This window comes from Arvicanthis niloticus, chromosome 10 (genome assembly GCF_011762505.2).
Source record: "Arvicanthis niloticus isolate mArvNil1 chromosome 10, mArvNil1.pat.X, whole genome shotgun sequence".
Taxonomy (NCBI): domain Eukaryota; kingdom Metazoa; phylum Chordata; class Mammalia; order Rodentia; family Muridae; genus Arvicanthis; species Arvicanthis niloticus.
The window spans coordinates 38,442,423-38,463,023 of record NC_047667.1 but is presented as its reverse complement, the minus strand read 5'-3'; the positions used below and the strand labels follow the sequence as shown (position 1 = coordinate 38,463,023).

Genomic DNA, 20,601 nt, shown 5'->3' with positions numbered 1-20,601 from the left:
AGCACTCGGGAGGCAGAGGCAGGCGGATTTCTGAGTTCGAGGCCAGCCTGGTCTACAGAGTGAGTTCCAGGACAGCCAGAGAAAAAGCTACTTTCAAAATCTATAGATGTTCTGGAGATGCTGCCAGCATATCCCTCCACATCACCATGTCCTCAGAAACTAATGTCATAAGTCCTGACATCATTTTTGATTCTCTCCCTTCCTTTTCTGTACATTATCTTACTGCAACATCTATAATAGCATTCTTCTTTATTTTTTTATTTTTGGTCACATACACGTTTTGTAGTTTTGTAAACAAGTGGTTTCTACTTCCTGCACAGCTACTCCTGACCTGCGTTGCCACCCCTCCTGAAGCCACACTGAATCAAGGAGACTGACCTGCAAGCAATCGACACAAAGGCTGAGAGAAATTGTAAGGTATTTTAGCACCCTCTGGAAGGACACAGGACTGTCTCCATCCATTGGGTAACACTTCTCTTGGAAACCGACAGATGAGATTGATCGTGTAGGGTTTCCTCAAAGGATCAATTCCAGCACAGGTCCTGAAGGTTGGTGTGACCAAGAGTAGTGATGGAAATGTATTACCACACCCACTGGGAGAAAGCAGGAGGTTTGGTGTCTGTATAGTGGTTAAATGTAAAAGCATTGTTTTTCTTCACTAGTGGCTGTATATCACCAAGTGCAGGCCATGTATGTTTGTTCGGTTGAAATGGCTACCTCTAGAACAGTAGGTATGGTTGAATGCTGGCTTCTGCTTCTCGTTTACTGCTATTCTGTCAGATGCATCTGCCTGAGGCTCTAAAGGGGCAAGTTGAACAGGGATGAAAGATGTGCTACATCTGTGGTTCAAGTCATTGATGGTAGAACAAGGGTTGGTATTAGTCATGGGAATCCGAGAGATTTGCTTGATATTTCTACAATAATTCTCCACAGCTCAAGGAGCTATGTAATGTGAGAATCAGCCACGTCCCATATAGACAAACGTATTCTAACTATACATTAAGACCCCATAAAAATCATCACACTGAAGCTTCAGAGTTACCTTTGGCAACTGAACATATTGGATATTATTAGCGTCAGTTATAAATTCTATGGCACACAGACCAGTGAGATGGCTCAGCAGGTAAAAGTACTTGCTGTGAACGTTTAACAACCTGAGTTTGATCCCTAGGACCTCTGGGAGGGAGAACAGACTAACTGTGGTTGTCCTTTGACCTCCTTCATGGTCTGTGGTATGTATGTACCTGTACCACACACACACACACAAATAAAAATAAAATAAATACATTGTGTTATCACTGAATGAGTCTCCAGGAATTAAGAGAGGCATTTTCAGTAAAAATCTAAAAGGCAGAATATTGCCTTTTCCTTTCTCTGATGCATTAGTTAGAAATGGCTAAAGCTCCCAAACAATTCTTCCCATTGGGGAAGGATGTTGGGGGATGGATTTAGAGTGCCTGCTTTCATGTTGCTGCGTGTTTCTTCTTCAAAAGTATTTTTTTTTTCTCCTTCTAGGACTGGAAATGCCTCAGGTCATAGCACTTGATGAGGAGAGTGGATTCCGGGTTACAGTGGCTCAGAGCGACCTTTCACATCCCAGATCTAAATTATTTTTTTTAATTATAAAAATCTAGTAGGACTTTGAACTATTTCAATGCAAGGGGCTTGAACTTAGTCACTGGCATGATCAAAGAAAGGCTTGAATTGGGTCATTAAACACTAACATTTGTGACTCCAAAATGCCAGAATTTCCAGTGAAGTCAGGGAAGTTCATTTCTATTGTATCAATTTCTGGCCTTCAGAAAATAGCCAGTGAGTTCTCATAAGACCTCCTCCTCCTCCTCCTCCTCCTCCTCCTCCTCCTCCTCCTCCTCCTCTTCCTCCTCCTCCTCCTCCTCTCCCTCCTCCTCCTCCTCCTCCTCCTCCTCCTTCTTTTTCTTCTCGAAACAGGGTTTCTCTGTATAGCCCTGGCTGTCCTGGAACTCACTCTGTAGACCAGGCTGGCCTTGAACTCAGAAATCTGCCTGCCTCTGCCTCCTGAGTGCTAGGATTAAAGGCATGTGCCAACACTACCAGGCTGCTGTGAGCCATCTGAATCTTCCAAGATATCTGTCTTCCAAAACTTTAGGAGTCCAAGTTTTTTTTTTTTTTCCTCACCATCCTTAGTTTTATCCAAGGAATTATTTTAGACTTTCAGTCTCATCACAATGTAACTTGACAACATTTAAGGGGAATCTGTGGGTTGTTTTGGTGGAGGTGGTGGCAGCACTGTGAGGAATGTCACAGTCTACAATAGGAGATTCTCATAGGACGTATGCACGAGGTAACTGATCATTGATAGCTGTAACAAATCAAACTGATCATTTGTAGGTGTTTAAAAAAAAATCTACAAATCACTTGGGGTTTTAAACACACTCTTCTGTATTAACTTCTCTCCTCATAGCTGTGGCCAAACACCCAGCAAGAGGAAGTATAAGAAAGGACACTCACAATCTGGGAGGACACCGTTCACTCTACTGTGGAAGCCATGACAGGATGTGGCAGGAATCTGGTGTAGCTTGTCATATTGTTTCGCAGTCAGAAAGAGGTAGGTGACCAAAAGTGGTCCAGGCTAAGGAACCCCAAGACCCACCCCTAATGATCCACTTTCTTCAACTAGATCCTACCTCCAGGCCCAGGTCTAAGTGGGGTCAAGAGCTGAACCACATGACCCTGTGGGGGGACATTCTGACTACAATATTTTATCTTCTTTTGGGCAGCCCAATGCCAGGAAAAATCCTTTATGTAATCCTGGCTCTTTCAGAGCTTTTCTGCAATGATCTCCCCATGTAGGTGACTATGGGAATTCCATTCATTAATATCAACTGGGTTATTATTTTGTTCAACCTGTCAGGCCAGATTCTAATTTCTAAGTTGCCCCATTATCTTATGTGTCCATACTTATAGAGTGAGCATACCTCATATAACTACATACTTCAGGATGTGCTGGTAGCACATATCCCCCAAAGACATCTACTTCCCAATTGCTAAGATCTATGAGTGAATTAGATGACACAGCAAAGGGGAATTAGAATTAAAACTGAAATTAAATTGCTAATAAACTTACCTAGGATAAGTGTGAGGAGCCGTATTCGCCATTATAAGATGGCGCAGGCTTCTGCTTCCTGGTTCTTCACGGAAGCTTTACTTGAGAATGCGCCTGCGCATGGCGCGAAAACCGAGTATGACAATTGGATGAAAGACTTGAGCCAATGAGGGATCTGCACGTCTCCCAAAGCTCTATTTAAGCAGCGGGCTTTCTGAGCTCGGCGTCCTTCCCCTTTTCTCCATCTTGAAGAGCTGTTCAATAAATGCTGTCAGAAGAATCCTGAGTGTGGCGTGCTCCTTATCGGCGAGGTAGCGCGTCACAAGTGGAACCGAAACCCGGGACGAAGCCGAACATCTCGGGGTTTTGACCAGTCACGAAGAACCCTGTTGGCTCGCAGAGGATTCAGAACTGACGGCGCGGAGAGTCTAGACGCTTTTCTGCAAGGGACTCCAGTAAGCGGGATACAGTGGAAGACACCCTGCGCTGGAGAACCAGTCGACTGACGGAGCTGGTTGAATTCGGAAGTGAAACAAAGGTGATTGCATAGTAACAAAAATGGGGCAAAAAATAAGCAGAAACAGATGAAAAGGGTTTTAAAGATGCAAGGAGTAAATTGCAGGCTGCTCTGAGTCAAGAGAGCCAAACAGATAAATAAAGGTTATAGTAACGAAAATGGGGCAAGAAATAAGTGAGTAAAAACAGATGAAAAAGGCTTTAAAGACGCGAGGACTAAATAGAAGGCTGCTCTAGACAGAGAGCTAAGCAGAATGATAATGTTAATTGATTTAACTTTCAAAATGGGTGTGATTCTGAGTTATATAGTTATATTTTTCTGGATAAAAACTCAATGTAAAGGTTTTTCTGGTTACTGGCTTAAGGAAAGGCTAATTTGGAAAAAAAGGTTTTTCTATGAGTTTTCTGATGAGGTCATTAAGGTAGTAGTTATGTCTTCCAGAATTATATGGATCAGACATGACAGAGGTAGGCCTCCAGAACACTAGATTTCAGAGAATCAAAATAATTATCTTGATACTAAAACTTGTTTTGAGATTTGTATATTGCAGAATACACAGCTTTGGAGAATGAATCTTATCACCTGCATGTTCACTGATGCCCTGGACTTCCAGCTGGATGCAGTTAAGACAGACTTCAGATGCTTATCAATTTACCCTTCCCCTCATTCCTCTTCTAAAAGTCAACGCCCGTGTTCAGCTTGAAGAAGTTAATGAAGAGTCGGCGCCCCAATTCCCTGGACTTGGGGACTGAGGTGGGGGTAGGGTTATTTGGCTGCATGATCTTTGGGGGAGTGCTGCTTACCCTCTGGTTGCTCTGCAAATTCAAACAACAACATCAAAAGGATAAGGTGGTGATCACGCAAGCATTGCTTGCCATGGAGCAGGGAACATCCCCTCAAGCCTGGTTGAATCTGCTTAAACAATGAGACACCATCACTTAATAGGATATCCTGAGGGCTCGTGTTCCCATTGCACCAGGTATCCTAGTGGTGGTCCTCCACACTTCCCGGGGCTCAGGTTCTCATTGCACGGGATAAAAGGTGTGGAGGGTCTCGTACTGTTTAACTGCCTTGAACGCCTATCGGTAGAACGGTGGGCTAGATCGGCAACCTAACAGTCCTCGATTGTTGTTGCAGTTTAATAAGGAAGGGGGAGATGTGAGGAACCGTATTCGCCATTAAAAGATGGCACAGGCTTCTGCTTCCTGGTTCTTCACGGAAGCTTTACTTGGGAATGCGCCTGCGCATGGCGCGAAAACCGAGTATGACAATTGGATGAAAGATTTGAGCCAATGAGGGATCTGCACGTCTCCCAAAGCTCTATTTAAGCAGCGGGCTTTCTGAGCTCGGCGTCCTTCCCCTTTTCTCCATCTTGAAGAGCTGTTCAATAAATGCTGTCAGAAGAATCCTGAGTGTGGCATTCTCCTTATCGGTGAGGCTGTGCGCTACAGATAAGTAGATTATCCAGATGGATTCCCAAGGATCCACAAAGGTGGAAGGGAAGGTAAAAGAAAGGAGTCAAATGGAGGACAAATGGTTAGAGAGCTATATAATACTGCTGACTTCCAAAGGGAAGGAAGAAACCTCATGCATAGCCAAAGTGGGGACCCTAGATTCTCCTGGAGAACTCCCCCAAATGAACACAGCTCTCATGACACCACAGTTTTGGGGTTCACACTTCCTTAACTGAAAGATAACTTACTAATGAGTGTTGTTCTCTGTTACCTTATCTGTGCTCAGCTGTTAATAGGGTGGTGGTCAGCAAACTAAGGCCGGATTTTAGATTCAGACACTAGAAAATAAATGGCTATTTTAATTAGAAGATAGTTATTCCAAAAGGTCTATCTAGCTCATGGCCTAGACATGAAGGCTGGGGGATAAGCTGTACCATACACATTAGAGCCACACCATGGTTTTCTCTCAGGCTTCCTTCGTTGAGCTGTGGACACCTCCACCTGGAAGTGGCCATGGTACCCTCTTCTGTTTGGACCCATACTGGATGCTGACATTAAACAATGCTGCTAGCCTGATAGCCCCTTCCCTTCTTGGATGTAGGTGCTGCCCCATGTCACCTTCTCGAGACACAGATTTATATAGATTTATATAGTCTCTACGACTTTGGGTCCAAACTAAACCTGGTTTTCTTTTCTTTTTCAGCGTTATCAGGTGGTTTTTTAAAAAGTTTTTAGTTTTAGTGATTTTATTAAACAAATAGTAAGTGTACACATTTATGGGATACGATGTTATGTTTTAATGTATGTTTTAATGTTTTATTTTGATAATAGGGACATAAATTTATACAACCAGTGTGGAGAATGGAATGAAGATTGTTAAATATAGAACTACCATATATATATATATTTGACAACCTCACTTCTGGGTACATATCCAAAGGAAATGAAATTAGTGTGTGAAAGAGACGCCTTGCTCATTGTAATGCTCTTTACAAGAATGAAAAATTAAAAGCAACCCACAGATCTGTCAATAGCTGAAGAAAGAGGTATGGGCCACATATCTTAAAGGGGATACTAGAGTAGCCTTCAATAGGCTTCAAAAATTAAAAGCAACCCACAGATCTGTCAATAGCTGAAGAAAGAGGTATGGGCCACATATCTTAAAGGGGATACTAGAGTAGCCTTCAGAACGCAAAGACACTCCTTTGTGACAACATGGACCTGTAGGCTATTATGAGTCTTTAGTTTCCACTTGTACTGTAGCTACAATGGACTTGGAAAGTGACTATCTGGCTCTCGGTCTTAACGCCATCTTCCTTGACTCCTGCGCCATGAGAGCAAAATGGCGGAAGAGGAGAATGCGCAGGCTGAAGCGCCAGAGAAGAAAGATGAGGCAGAGGTCCAAGTAAAAACAGCTTGTGCACCCGCGAAGCCTATAGGAGCAGAAGCGAGGGAGGCTGATGGCCAGGACACCGGGAACAAGCTGTTGCTGCTGTCGGTACTAAGTCTCAGTAGACCTGGAACGTCATCACCTCACCGAGATCACCTGGGGAAATGACTGCCTTTCTTACAACCAAAAACAGTCCCGCTGGCCCTCTGCCCTGGACCTCTGGCATTCTGGACTAGTTCTGTTCTCTCTTGTGGCCAAGTGTAACTCGAGTACAATAAACCCTCTTGCTGTCAGCTGAAGAATCAAAAAAAAAAAAAAAGTGACTATCTGTTGTGTGACAAAACTTCTCCTGGGAAGAAGCAACACACATGTCTACTCACCCAGACAGGGATCATATGATTGGTATCACCTGCATTGACCGCTTTTTTGTGTCAATTTGACATAAGCTGGAGTCATTACAGAGAAAGAAGCTTCAGTTGAGGGAGGAGATGCCTCCATGAGATCCAGCTGTTGTACATTTTCTCAACTAGTGATCAATGAGGTAGGGCCCAAGCTCCTTGTGGGTGATGTAATCCCCGGGCTGGTAGTCCTGGGTTCTATAAGACAGCGGGATGAGTGAGCCAGGAGGAGCAAGCCAGTAAGGAGTACTCCTCTGTGGCCTCTGCATCAGCTCCTGCCTCGGGGTTCCTGTCCTGTTTGAGTTCTTGTCCTGACTCCCTCCAATGAATGATGGACTATGATTTTGAAGTGTAAGCCAAATAAACCCTTTCCTGTCCAACTTGCTTTTGGTCATGGTGTTTTGTTGCAGCAATAGAAACCCTACCTAAGACATCACCAAAGACTGACTTGGTGAACCAGTGAGCTTTACTGGGATTACTTATAAGAATATGGGTGAGGAGCAGAAATGACTCTAAGACAGCCGTATCATCAAAGCCCACCCCAGGACAGGTGACAGCTCACAAAGCTGGGAACACTGTACAGTCTGCAGTCAGCAGGTTAGAGGGTGTCCTTTCCAAGTGACTCAGTTGGTCTAAACCTCTTCCAGGCAGCTTGGCTGGTTTCTGCTTCTTCCTGGCAGGTGGTTTGGTCTTCTTTGCAGCTTGGTTTAGCTCACTGGTAGGGAGTGGCCTAGTGAATCTGGTCAGTTTCAGGGACTTCCTGAAGCTATTTTGAGTTGTTTACCTTCTTCCTGCTTAAGGAGTTTCCTTGCAGGATGGAAAGGTTCAGCCTCAGAGGAAACAGTTATACAACACTATCTGGTGCAGTTGTCTTCTTTTTTAAAGACTATTTTTATGTATGTATATGCATCTATTCAAGTGTGCAGGCATCTGAAACTGCCAGAAGAGGGAGTGGGAGATGGAGATACAGGTTTTTGTGAGTGTGTATGGCATGAGTGCTGGGAACTGAACTCAGGACCTCTGGAAGAACAGCAATCCCTTTTAAACACTGAACCCTTTCCATCCCCACCACCTTTCAAATGCCTATCTTTTTGAATGGATTTATACTTTACTGCTGAAGTGGTAGATTGCTCATACATAAGAAGGGTTTCAGATGTCAGGTTAGTGAAACAAATGACACAGTCTGCCACCATACCTGCAATCCTAGATGATGAGGGATTACTTATCTCTTAGGGTATATTTCAGTCTCTGAAAGGGATTGTTATTAGCCCTGTGTGGGCCCTTTTCATGGCCCCTGGAGCCAATTCCATCATCAAAGGAATGGGAAAAAAAGGGAAGAAGGGTCAGGTGATAAGCCACGGTAGGAATGCCAATAGTCACAACTAGACACACAGGCAGAGTTAAATACAAAGACTACAAAGTCTGGTGACTCAAAGGTAAGAATCCTGATTTTGGTGTCAGGTTGGTTTCCTGTCTCTTACTGATTATACTGAAGACCCCCAAACTCGAGAGACCCTTACTCAAGTCTCCGGAAGTCGTGATCACCCACAAACTCCAAGACACCGTACCTGGATGCAATCAGCAGAGGTTTATTAGGGAAGAGAGCTGGCAGCCAAGGGTCAAACTGCACACTTGTGCAGGAGTAGAGTTTGACGATGCCAGTCAGTCTGAGGAGGGTTTTTAAAAGGATAAACCACAAACCAGGGGAGTGGGAAGGGGGGTAAGGGGTTGTCAAGGATACATAACATAAAAATAGTGGAACATTTCAGAGGAACCCACCCCAAATGATTTAGAGTCATGTGAAAATCACTCTGCACACTTATTCTTCTCAAGAATGTAGTTTTACCATGTCAGTGTGCCCTACCCTGTCATTACCAACTATTTCAGGTTAACTATTTCTCACTTGCTCTGGCCATAGCCCCACCTAGATGACTTGTATCTTTTTCTGTGGTCAGGAATGTGTCTTCTTGCTTTGGGCTTTCCCTACCCTGAGGCTTGAGGAATGTTAATCCAGCAAGTATCCTCTGATTCAGGGATAATGTCCTCCACCCGGAATGTATCCTGGAGCAGTGAAGGCCTGAAATCTTACATTCAGTTCCGCCTTCTGGAACTTGCATTCTTTTGCTCAGGTCTAGGGTAAAGAAAAAGCCTGTATATATTTCATAAAATGGTCTTTATAATTTTTCACTCTACAATATGATTTTCTGTTCTATTGTGTAAGAGTAGTAACTACTTTATAAAATTGTTGTGATTAATATATGAGTAATAATATCTTTAATGAACTTAGGAGAATGCCTGATAGGAAATAACAGCCAACATTAGTGTTAGTATATTGTTACAATTCAGATACACAAGGAACTTAGACTCACTTTTGTGTAACTGAACTTATCTTACATACATACATACATACATACACACATACACATACATACATACATATGTATTAATAACCATGAGTGCAAAAGCTATTTACTTTAGAGTGGAAGGTATGGGAGAGTAGCTGGTAGGAGCTGGATGGAGAAAATGATTGTGGAAAGTGAGGTAACTGTATTTCAGTTAACATATTTTAAAAAGAGTCATTTGTTGGTTTCAAGTTATACAAAAATAGAATGAATTGACTTTATCTAAGATTAAAAATATTTTTTTGATCTTTGTTTTTGCTGATCCAGTTGGGACATGTGGGTAGTCTCTGCAAACAACATGTGGATCTGTGAAAGGCAGGAAGGAAATCTGGCCCAACACAAGTCAGTAGCCAGTATTGGTTCAAATTTAGAGTTCTGACTCCAGGTGGTTTATTTTAGGCATATTTAAGGACTGTCAATTTGGTGAAAAAAAATTTCCCAGTGATAACAAACTCAATCCCGAGTACATGATCAACTTAAGGCATGGCTGCATCAAAGACTTTTTAAAGTACATGTGACATCTTCCACAAAGGAAGAGTCAATAGAACCTGTAGAGCAGGCCCTAAGGAAACAGTGCACATGATAAGGGTCTAGGGGAGGATAGTGCTTTAATTTGACTGAGATAAAAAGGCTCAACATGGGGTCTAGGGGAAGCCTTTGTTTTTCCAGCCACACAGACACCAGGCCATTAACCACCTCTGCTGGGAGCCCTCTGGGTGGAAAATAGGTTACACAATCTCTCTCAGAAGAGACAACCCTGCATGGTTAACATTTCTGGTTTCCCAAGTGGTTATTTGTGAGCACAAGGACCTATAACTCTCCTGAAGAGACAGCCTTTTGTCCAAAAGAGATTAAGACAAAAAGCATTTTTGGATAATGTCATTAATAACTATGGACTTTGTTTTGGTTCAACTGTCTTTAGTTTTCTGTTGGGAGCCGACTTTAGTAGAAAGTGGCTAGATCAACTTTGCAGCCATCTGGAACCATATACCCTGATGAAAGACTTGGTTGTCAAAAGCCTATTACAGCTGAAGCACACTCTGATAAATATATTGTTTATCCCACATAGCTTGTTTTGCTGTTTAGTGACCTCAGCTGTATGGTGCACGTGGTAAAGTGTTTTCACCTGTGTTCTCCTGCTTGTGTATATAAATACCTCAGAATTCCCTTCAATAGAAGACTCAAAAAGAGAGACTTGATAAAGGAGAGACTTGAGAAAATAGAAGAGACTGAATCACACCCTGTCTTGTCTCCATTCTTTGCGTCTCCTGCCCCTGCAGCCCCACTCTCTCTCTTGACCAGAGCACCTAGCGACAAAAGCGTTGAGGAAGAGTAAAGGCCACAACAGTTTTCTTCTTCCCAAGGAAAGGAATTCTATAGCATCTTAGTTTTATTTACTAGACTTAAAAGTTCTAGTCTGGGGCCAAGAGAATTTTTCTGTGTGAAGTTTCTGATGTATGGACACAGGAAGTAAACAAGGATGATGTTCATCTTGACCCACAAGGCTCATGCCGTGTATTGGGTGTGTGTATATTCCCTGTGTGCATCCTGTGGTTTGCATGACCATGTCTAAGAAGACCAAGGCTGTGAGGCTGAAAGACTTGCCTGCCTGTAAACATTTACTTTGTTACTGGCTTGGAATACAAACACTGGACACTGGAATCTGGTTATCAATCCAATGTACCATTTTACTTCAATATGGTGAACTTAGAGAATATTTAGAAAGACCCCAAGATTCTGAAGTAACAAGTCTACAAGTATGTAAACTATAGTGAACAGCATTTGTCTTTTACAGCAGAATTTTAAATTTGAGAAAATATTCAAAAGAATCCATTAAACCTTTGTCAAGTACAAATTCAATTTGAAGCAGATTTGAAGAAGTAGACTTTATTAAAGTCCATTTATCCTCCCAATCACTGATGGTACAATTTCAAATATCACTTTCACAGTGTACAAATCTTTCAATTGACTTGTATAAAATAGCAGTTACTATTATTACTATGTATTTATTAATTTTATATTTGAGACATGGTATCAGTAATTCAGGCTGTTCCAGAACTTACTATGTAGCCCAAGGTGGCCTTATACGTGTAGCAATCTTCTTGTCTGAGCCTCCCAGATGCTTAGCTTACTGGCAAGAGCCACTTGCTTACCTTTATAAACCTTATCTTGTGTGTGTGTGTCTTGTACATGTGCACGCACAGGTGGGCACATGCTGGTGTTGAGGTCAGAGGTTAGCCTTGGATATCACTCTTCTTGGACACAGGGTTTCTTTACCTATAACTCTCTGATTAGGCTAGGCTGGGTGGCCAGCAAATCCAGGTCATCCACCTATCTCTAACCCCAGTGCTAGAACTGGGTTCTGGGGATCAAACTCAGGTCCTTGTGCTAATGTGACAAGGACTTTGCCAAGTGAGTCACTGCCCCAGCCTTTACTCCATCTTTAACACATTGTTGTTTCTATCATTAATCTCATTTTATGTGAAGGAAGCCAAGGTATACAGAAATCGAGCAAGGTCACCTAGCCTAGGAGGCAGAGCTCGCTTGCTCTGGCTGTAGAGTGGTTGAGTGCAGCTACAATCATCTGCTGTACTGTCTTCTCTGTGAGCAGGGTTCAAACAGGTTGTTAATACCTTTGTTGTTCTTTGTTTTGCTGTTTTGTTTTTACTGCTGCTATCTACACAGCCTGCTTTCCCCAAGCACCTGTCTCAAAGCCATGAGAAGCATTTTACAGTTGAGTCTAGGGATATCTCTCAGATAGAATGTTTCTCAAGGTATTGGGCAAAATCAAGATAATGTTTCCTTTTACCTAAAATGAATCAGAATTTTTTAGTGATCATTTCTCGACTGCTAAGTTTGAGCCTTCAAGTTGAACAATGAAGCCTAAGAACGATGTGTTTTGTTCTCCGGCCAAATGTTCAACTACTTGAGCTACATTGTCAGCAACACATCTTGTTTCAGGTTCCAGCAACTTCTACTGCAAATCGTCTTTCCTGTGTTACCCATTTAATTTGCCAGACTCTGTTTGGAATCAAATAATTGTATTCAATTCCATATAATTATTCTTTTGCTGAATGATTAAAGATGAAAAAGAGAGAGGTGCAGAGATGAACACTCACTCGTGGGTTTGATGTGGATGGAGGGAGGGTGAAGGAGGATGGGGTACCCCAGCATCAGGCAGACTGTGGGAGCTGCATCATGGACTATGTACCATGTATCATGGACCACGTACTCTGTGATTATTTTATGTTAATTCTTCTGATCATCCTAGGGAGTCAGCACTGTCTTATTCCCCTTCTGTTGATGAGAAAGTAGAAAAATAGAGAAGTCAATAATCAAAGCTCCATGGCAAGCAGAGGCAGAGCTGCCGCTTGACATTGGATCCATCTGTAACTAGGGAGTGCTTCCCTGATCTTGTGCCTGTAAGATGCCTGTGGGTGGATTCCATAGAGATGCCCATGAACTAGCTTAAAACTGCAAGTGTGGAATCCTTATCCAGAGGTGACAGCAAAGACAATCATGGAGCACAGTGGCTCTGAGTTAAAGATCAGTTGAAAAGAAGAAAATGACAACTGTTCACTTTGGATGAATTTAGAAGGGTGATATACTTCATGACAAAGGGCAAAGACCTGCTGTGACAATGGTGTCCAGACCCAGGAAAGCATTAGTCACCCATCTCAGATGAGTTTACTGTGGTTACACCTGGAGTCATAAGGATATACGGTTAGATTTATAGTCTTAGGACTTCTAAAAATAACTTAAGGCTGGATAAAGTTTAGCCATCAGCTGAGTCATGTGACATGAAGCTGGTGGTATAATCTAAGCACCTTAGAGACCAAGGCAGGAGAATCATGAATTTCAGGCTAGCCTGGGCTACATAGCAAGAAGACTCTGTCTTGGGAATCAAACAAACAATGAAAGAAAAAGAAATAAGGAAATAGCACACAAAATATCCTTAAGATGCAACCCACAGAGGAAAAACAATTCTGGAAAGGCGTTCTCACTCAAAGATGTTTAAAATTAAAATTTAAAGTCGACACACAAAGACTAAGGGTTTTGCCATGGCATGTCTTTTCCTCTCATCCAAGTACTAACCAGGCCCGACCCTGCTTAGCTTCCAAGATCAGGTGCATTCAGTGTGGTATGGCTGTAGATGGCATGTCTGTTCCTATGGGTTAGTTCTAACTCACACTTCTCCTCTACTACCCCCTCCCGTCCCCTTCCTCTCTCCAGAGTCCTCACTCGGCTTTCATGCCACATGCATTTCTCTAGTACTTTGTATGACATCACACTGCAGTTTAGACTATACCCAGAAAGCTATCTGTCTCCAATCCTATGACCCAGCTAGGGCAAAGGCAACAGGTCAGATTACCTGTTTTAGTTACGGTTGTCCGCACATTGCAGCTTCTTTGTGCAAACTGATCGTGCATGAGCATCCAAGGCAGGTCCTCTCCTAGTGCTTTATGGGAAATCCCTATTATGGCTTGCGGAAAGCCAGGCCCTACCCCCAGCTGGGGCAAAGACTGTGTTGCCTGGATCTTAAAAGGCAGCTTATGAAATGGGAAGAAGAAAGAATGTGCTTGGTTGGATTCTGTTTCATTAAGACTTTTTTTTTTTTTTCAAGTATTCAATTTCAGCCCCCACCTCTTATTAAACTAACCACAGATTGTTCCGTTTCCTTATGCTGCTTTTCCGTACTCGGCTTAGGGTATTAATCAAAAACAGCACCAAAGTCACATTTTTTCCATAGGTCCTGGATCCTGTTTTTCATTCTTTTTAAAGACCGTCTTCAGATCCCTGTGAGTTTTGTGCCGCTAAGAACCAACTGAAAACAGTTTTCCGTTCTTCCGTTCGCTCTTCCTTTTGGTAAGAATCCATCTTGGTTCAGAGTCCCAGGTGTCATGGCAGCTTCATCGGTGACTAGCAGTGTGACCGTGGGCACAGCACTCGCAATGCTCCAATCCTTAGCCTCGTCTTCTGTGAATAGCAGACGCTAACACTTAGGGTTGTGGAGACGGAGGGAGAGAGCCCTTGTACAGTCTGCATATTCCTGGGATTCAGTGGAATACCGTATATACTCACATACATTTGCATCCTCCTTTTTACTTTTTCCCCCTCTGCTGCTGCAGGGAGTAGCCCCAGGACAATCACGTCCAGTCTATGCAGCCTCTGCGCTGGAGTCTAGACATTTTCTTTGATCCCAGTGCCATGCTTCAGTACTTTGAAGTTGTGCTCCAGTGGGACATTTGCATATTTCATCCAAATCCTTCTTTTTGTTAATTGCTCCTCTTTATACTGTTTGGATAAAGTTCAAAGGATCAAAAAAAAAAAAAAAAAAAACAAAACAAAGCAGTAAGGGAAGACAGTCAACCTGGTGTTGAGTCGAAACTATCTCTCTATGACACTTCTTCGTCTGGAGGCTGGGAAGTTTTTCTGTCTATCTCACACTATTGGATGACACAGCAGTTCTCAGAATGAAGGTCCTTTTGGAGCTGGATGAACACACAGCTCTATTCTAGTCACATAATTGACGTGCTTCCTTCACGGCAGAGGTGAGATGGATTATGGACTACGGGTGACTCTTAGCACCTTCAGATTTCTTAGTCTCCACAAGAAAAACACCAGTGGATGTAGGCGAGGTGTTGTCAACACAATCTTTATCCTCTGAATAAGGAGAGCAAATCATTCTCACATTTTTAGCTTTGCGGGTTCTTACTTTAGTATTTGAGTCAGGGTCTCATGTATCCCAGGCTGGACTTGAACCTGTTATGCAGCAAAAGCTGTTCTTTTAACTGCTGATCCTTATTCCTCTATATCCAGGGTGCTGGGGTTACAGTTGTGTTGATCACTACCTGGCTAATGGTTTTTACTTTTTTTTTTTTTTTTTTTTTTTGAATAAAAAAGCAATGGGGGGTTGGGGATTTAGCTCAGTGGCAGAGCGCTTGCCTAGTAAGTACAAGGCCCTGGGTTCGGTCCTCAGCTCTGGGAAAAAAAAAAAAAGCAATGGTTTACTTGCCCCATCCCCCATACCTGACTTCATCCTGGGTCTCAAGGTTGCTTGCAAGTTAGGTAATTGTGAAGAAAAAGAATTAGCTTCCTGTCTAGCTGCTTTTAGCCCCAATAGTCAACATTTTCCTCACTTTATAATACCTGAAGGCTCCAGATCACATGCATGAATGGCCATAGCATATCTGAGAGGCCTGGCATGATGGACAGAATGCCCTTCTAAACTATGCTATCAACCTTACCCCTGGTAGCATTTTTAGGTGTAATCAAGTTAAGTGAGGGGCATACTGAGTTATGAGAAACCTTAACCCAATGACTAGGTCCATGTAAGGAGAGACGCAAATAGAGAGACACCATGCGACAGTGGAGACAGATTGGAGTAACACACCCATTCATAAGCCAGAGCCCTAAGGTTTGCCTGCACGTGGAAAAAAAAAAAAAACAAAAAAAAACAAAACAAAAAAAACTCAAGGAGACATGCCAAACAGGCTCATTCAGAATCTACTGGATCGATCAACATTTTTCACACCTTGACTTACATGTCTATCTTCTAAGACTAGGCAAATACTTTAAGTTGCTTTAAGCCACTCAGTGTGTGGACATTTGTTATAGCATGCAAGGACACTAATATACCCATCAATCTTCAGCGGTGAGAGATGAGTGTGTCTGGCCTATTTAAAGGTAAATTCAGCAAGTGTTGTCATGCACTCTGTAATAGGACATTTTTCTCTCCCCATCATGCATGCATGTGCTTGGGGCTCTGGGTGGTGAGCCTCCTCCCGCCCCCTTGGAAGCTCCTGGTCTTCTGGATTTACTGGTCATTTGCTTTCTAGTTTACCTTGGATTCTCTTGACTAGCTCCTTCATTGGTGGTTATTTCAAAACTAGACAGAGCCTAAGAAAAGCTTTTAGAAAACAATTCTTGGCTCCATTTAGCTGATATAATTTTAATTTGCAATTTTCTTGTCAGGATTAGTACCAAGAAGTTGTTAAAAAAAAATCATTATCCAGCAATCTCATGACAGTGTCATTTTATACTGATGGGGTAATTTCTCCCTTCAGAAAGAGCTATTTCTTGAGTAATTATTTTGGGTACTAAGTGACAGGCTCAGACTATTTTGGGACTCTGTGGCCTTGTCTCCTGACTTGCGTTTACCTTGAGGATAACGGTGTGTGGCGGGTATCACCTGTGAGTCATTCTTCTCCCAGTGATTCTGGGTGATGTTCCTGTCCTCAGCAGACAGCAGAATGTGACAGGGATGGCTCAGGAGACCGGCTGCTGTGTGGTTCTTATGTAAGACTAGCAGAGAGGCTTGCTGTCGATTGTTTCTTACTAAGAACCCTTTGACTCTGGCTAGCTGTGAGACTGAGACACACACACACACACACACACACACACACACACACACACACAGAGAGAGAGAGAGAGAGAGAGAGAGAGAGAGAGAGAGAGAATGAAAGGGAGGGTAAGGGAGAGGAGGAGGAGCGGGAGGAGAATGCTTAGAACTTACTAGATTCGAGGAAGCTAAGTGTGGCAGCTTTATTTAGAGCTTCCAATTTAAAGCCACCCAGTCAAACCAACACAGGGGTAAAGGAAGCAGGCTTCACTGAGGGTTCCTACAACACAGCTTTCACGATTACTTGTGAATTTCTATGGAAAGAAATAAAGGGGAAATATTAGAACACTTTCAAAATTGCCCAAACATCACATTTCCAGGATGACAAATGAACTAAAATCATGCTCAAGTATTCCAGCTTCCATCTTGTTCCCGCCTTCCCCCAGCATGAGCTTCACGAAGGGTCTGCTCACTATCACCTCACCGGTACCGCCTGGACTCTTCTGTAAACCTTATTGATGGCATTCAAGTCAGGGATGCTCCCTAGATTGGGGGTCTGGGATGGAAACTGTGAGGGAGACGCTTAGTGTCGAGGGCTGAGCTGGGATAGGGACTTCTCAGCAGCCAAGGGCCTCTCTCGTGCTCTTGCTAGGGTGGTTGGTCCAGGGCTTCTAACTCCTGAGGCCATGTAGGCCATGAGGTCTACCACCCTGTTGCTGTAGCTGTACTCATTGTCATACCAGGAAAGTTGTTATTGAGAACAATGCCAGCTGAGGCGTCAAAGGTGGAGGAGTGGGAGTTGTTGTTGAAACCGCAGGAGATAACTTGGTCCTCAGTGTAGCCCAGGATGCCCTTTAGTGAGGCCCTCAGATGCCTGCTGTGATGTCATCATACTTGGCAGGTTTCTCCAGGCAGCATGTCAGATCCACAGTGGACATACTAGGGGTAGGAACACGGAAGGCCCTGCCCGTGGTCTTCCCATTCAGCTCTGGGATGACCTTGTCCACAGCCTTGGTAGCACAAGTGGATGCAGGGATGATGTTCTGGGCATCCTCATGGCCATCATGACACAGCTTTCCAGAGGGGTTATCTACAGTCTTCTGGGTGGCAGTGATGTCATGGACTGTGGTCATGAGTCTTTTTTCGATGCCAAAATTGTCATGGATGACCTTGGCCAGGGGGGCTAAGCAGTTGGTGGTGCAGAAAGCGTTGCAGAGATACTTCTTGTGGTTCACACTCATCACGAACAAGAGGGCATCAGCAGAAGGGGCAGGCACAGTAACCCTTTTGGCCCCACTGTTCAAGTGGACCCTGGCCTTTTCCATGGTGATAAAGTAAACCACATAACATACTCAGCAACAGCATCAGCCCATTTGATGTTAATGAGATCTCACTCCTGGAAGATGGTGATGGCCTTTCCTGCTGATGACAAGCTTTTCCCATCCTCATCCTTGACTGTGCCACTGAACTTGCCATGGGTAGAGTCATACTGGAACATGTCAATGCTGGCAACAATCTCCACTTTGCCAGCTGAGCAGGCAGCCCTGGTAACCAGGTGTCTAATATGGCCAAATCCGCTCACTCAAAGCTTTACCATTTTATCTAAGAGATGTGGCTGGCACTGCATGAGAGGACAAGTCTCTCTCTGGAACAGGGAGAAGCAGAGAGCCATGACCTGGATTCTTATTCCAAAATTTCCATGGTGTCTGTTTTAGGCCCACATTTCCTGGTGCTAACAATTTTTAATGTTTAAGAGAGGGAGATGCTGTCTTTGTAACATGGACTCTTGAGCAGCCACAGCTTCCCTCAAAAACAAGGACAGTATGTGCAGTGCTTACTGTGACCAACAAGGGTGCCAATGGTACTTTCTTGAGTTGACCCTCAACTCCACTTTACACAAAGAAATTGACACAGATATGTTCAATTCATTGCTCTAAAACATGTGAAAGAGCAACAAAACAGGAAGAAGGTTCCAGTGTACAGGCCAAAGAGTTCATATCACATGTTGACAGCTGGGAAAAAAACCCTGCATTTACAAAGAAAATTTAGGACTGGAAAGATGGCCCTACCATTAAAGGCCAGGCTCACGACCAAAACTACAAAGAAAATATAGATAAAATCTTAGACTGTGTCATTCTAATAATTGATGGGCTTTGTTTTTATTTTGTTTTGATTTATTTATTTTACAGAACTGAGGCTCCAACCTAAGAGTCTTATTCTATGTTAGCCATGCATGTCCCTTCTAAACTCTCTCACGAGTCAAGTGGGTTTTATGTATTTTAGCCAGGATACAATTTAATAATGGCTTTACTGTTACTTACAACATTTTTTTAGACCTCTTCATTGTTGTTTTGTTTTGGGACCTGATTTCACTGTGAGGCTCAGGCTGACTTCAAGCTGCTCCTCTTTTGACTTTGACTTCACAGAGCTGTGATCACTACACACTACAATGCCAGGGTCTTTAGTGGTTTTTAAATGGTAGAGAAGACAAAACAAAACAAAACAAAAACTTCTAGCCAAAGTGCTCAAAACACCTTTTTCCCCTCTGATAATGGCATTTTCCAGAAATGATTTTCCCTGCTGTCAGAGTGTGATAAAAGGCTTGACTTTACTGTTTGACCCAAGAGTTACCTGGGACATGCAGGTTTCATTAAACAAACAGGAAAGGCAAGGCAATCCCTTAAGTCAGCAGTTTGTCTCTATAAAGTAGAGAATGTGTCAGGACCACAAAAATCAACTCACTGTAATGTTTGCCTTTCTCTCTGCTCATTCTGCGATGGAAACTGTTGGTTTCAGTCTGTCTGGGGATTACATCTGTTAGAACCATCAAGGATTTTATCAACTGCAAGGAGACTACCCTAAAGATAACATTTATTGAATTGCTAACTGCATTCATAGAAAACAATAGATGAAATTGTAAATGTCTTTCACATTCAATAAATGAGACGGTCCATTTAATGAAAATAATAATATCAGCATAACTCTTTTCATTCACAAAATAGTTTCATTTGATTCACTCACTAATCCTTTATGATAGCCAACTTGCTGATATTCACATACAAACACATACACAAACACACAGGCCACTCCATGTCTACTCCTGTATGTTTAATTTTCTCTTGTATAGAGAATACAAGTAAAATTATTCTGACTTATTAAACTGTTGGCCTCTGTCTCACACCTTTTTTTTTCTTCTTCTTCTCCTTCTCCTTCTCCTCCTTCTCCTTCTCCTTCTTCTCCTTCTCCTTCTCCTCCTCTTCTTCCTCCTCTTCCTCCTCCTCCTCTTCCTCCTCCTCCTACAGTTTTCTCTTTTACTTTTTAAGATAGGGTCTCATGTATCCAAGGTTGGCCTTGAACTCATCAAATAACTGGGAATGACCTTGAATATTTAATCCTTTTGTGTTGGGGATTGGTTCTAATGTTTTGAATTAATCCGCACCCCCCATCCCTGTCCAAACATTAAAGGTCCTTGTTCCCAGTTGGGTTTTGATCAATCAATAAAGAGCCAATGGCCAGTGGCTGGGGGAGACGGAACTTTTAGATTTGCAAGAGCTAGGAACCAGAAGAAAGGAAAGAGGGAGAGATTGCCATGTTTCAGAGAGAGAGAGAGAGAGAGAGAGAGAGAGAGAGAGAGAGAGAGATCAGATTTAGAGCTGCAAAAGAAAATTCATCCAAAATGTAGGTGGAAAGGGAAAGTGGCCCTATGGGAAGGGCTGCCCAGAAGGTAATAGGGCAGCAAAGACATAACATAGATTTAGAAGGTGCTGAGCCAAGAGTACTGGAGGGAAATGTATGCTAGTAGGTGGAAGATTAGAAGTGCCCAGCCTTTGAGCTAGTTAAGGCATATTAAAATTCACTAGTGTGTGTGTGTGTGTGTGTGTGTGTGTGTGTGTGTGTGTGTGTGACAGAGAGAGAGAGAGAGAGAGAGAGAGAGAGAGAGAGAGAGAGAGAGAGAGAGAGAGAGAGAGACTGTATGCGTTTATTCAGTGCTGAGGATTGAACTCATGACATCA

General features: G+C 43.0%; 1 long non-coding RNA gene and 1 pseudogene across 4 annotated transcripts in view; one reads left to right on the top strand and one right to left on the bottom strand.

The window, feature by feature from the left end:
- The window catches only part of LOC143443685 (uncharacterized), a 39,140-nt gene extending 34,131 nt beyond the window's left edge, over positions 1–5,009 (top strand). For 3 of the 4 annotated variants that reach the window (XR_013112864.1, XR_013112866.1, XR_013112863.1), the window contains 2 exons: positions 2,444–2,587; positions 3,338–5,009. This is a non-coding gene — a long non-coding RNA (uncharacterized LOC143443685). Of the gene's footprint in view, positions 1–320; positions 2,588–3,337 lie in introns of all 4 variants that reach the window. The other variant, XR_013112865.1, reaches the window with a different exon arrangement.
- A 12,219-nt stretch (positions 5,010–17,228) lies between these two features.
- LOC117716476 (glyceraldehyde-3-phosphate dehydrogenase pseudogene) lies at positions 17,229–18,185 on the bottom strand (annotated as a pseudogene).
- Between the last annotated feature and the right edge of the window lie 2,416 nt (positions 18,186–20,601).